The following is a 1585-nucleotide window of genomic DNA, read 5'->3' on the forward strand; positions in this document are numbered from 1 at the left end:
CAAAAACGAAAAATACTAAACTATACTAAAATACTTTAAACCCCAACAATAGGCCTGAAAATGTTACTTTACAATAAATTAAGAAACAGAAATAAACCCATTGCTATATGCTCAACTGTATCTTCTGTTAATGCTAAATGCTTAAATGTTTGTATTCAATGCCAGAAACATCTCTTAAAATTTCCACTATCTTGATAGAAAATTCTGCACAGCTGGTATCTCATTGCAGTATATTGAAAACAGCAAATCATTAACACACTTGCTGATTTTTCATCAACTTCTGATACTTTATTAGTAGGAAATTCCTTTCTTTGAGATCATCTGATTTATGCTCACATTTAAAACTGTAATTCCAGGACTGACCAGTCTCCTTAAAGTAGAAAAAGATTTATAACATAAATACATGTAAATCTAAAATATCAAAATCTGAACAAATATTATAAGCACTTATCACTTATTTATGAATCCCCGAACTGCTTCCCAAAATGAAATCATAATTTAGCATAACTTATTTATAAGGGTACCAACATACAGACTCACACAGCTCTGTGCAATTGACTTGGAAGCAAATATTATTAAAATATAAATATTAACTCGGCATGATAAAGTGGGTTAGGGCAGCCAATGCCAGAAGACATTTGGAATTTAAAGGGCCAAGTTACCCCAAGAATATGATTATTTGCATATCAGCTAAGTATGCATCTAATTTAAATTCAATCAATAAGACAAGTATTGTTGTTAGAGGGGTTTTCCATATTAGGGAGACTTTTGCAATTTTAAAATTTTCCATTAGTTGTTAGGCTGATGAAAGTTATGACATATTCTTATAAATTTTATTTGCAGCAAATGGATATATTTAAATTGACTTTTTTTCTATTAAAAACGTTGGACAAAATCTTAGAAAAGCCTGTAACTGGGAATAAGATTGGGACAATACCTCAGGTACAAAAGGACATCTAGATATAGGCCTGGCATCCAGCAAAAGATTTAGGGTGGTATTGGTGAACTGATCTGTTGGGGCAGCGTTTTTAGTCTGTAATATAGTAGGTCTACGCAGGCTAGGTTGCCTTCAGACCCATACAACAGTGTTTTTTTGTATCCAGGCAATCAAGGGTTCCCTAGTAGTCACAACGTTAGGGTTTCTACCAATAGGAAGAAGAAGGAGACCAGCATACACCAGCACTAACAAAGTTTCAGGTACAATGACACAGATACAATGCTAAGGCAGAGGGAGACATGTGAAGCCAGAATTTATAGTCCTCCTAATAATGAACCCCAGGTGCAGCATGATTGCAGCACGCCCTCCTACTGGTTGACTGTGGAACCACACGCAAGGTGTTCTAAACCACCAGCAGGTGACATAGGGAGCTGCAGGTTTTCTGACACACAAATTTATTATTTCTTTCACAACCAAGGACAAAATTACCTACCTAGGTCAATGGTCTTGTACCCTCCCTTATACCAAGGTCAACTAAAAAGTCTTAATATCAGGCTAACAAAATCAGACACCATAGTCAATGATGACATGGTGAGATTGGAGAAGGACAGGTAGGAAGAGACAATTGTTCCCCCTCTGTGTCAAACA

This window comes from Pyxicephalus adspersus, chromosome 1 (genome assembly GCF_032062135.1).
Source record: "Pyxicephalus adspersus chromosome 1, UCB_Pads_2.0, whole genome shotgun sequence".
Classification (NCBI taxonomy): Eukaryota; Metazoa; Chordata; class Amphibia; order Anura; family Pyxicephalidae; genus Pyxicephalus; species Pyxicephalus adspersus.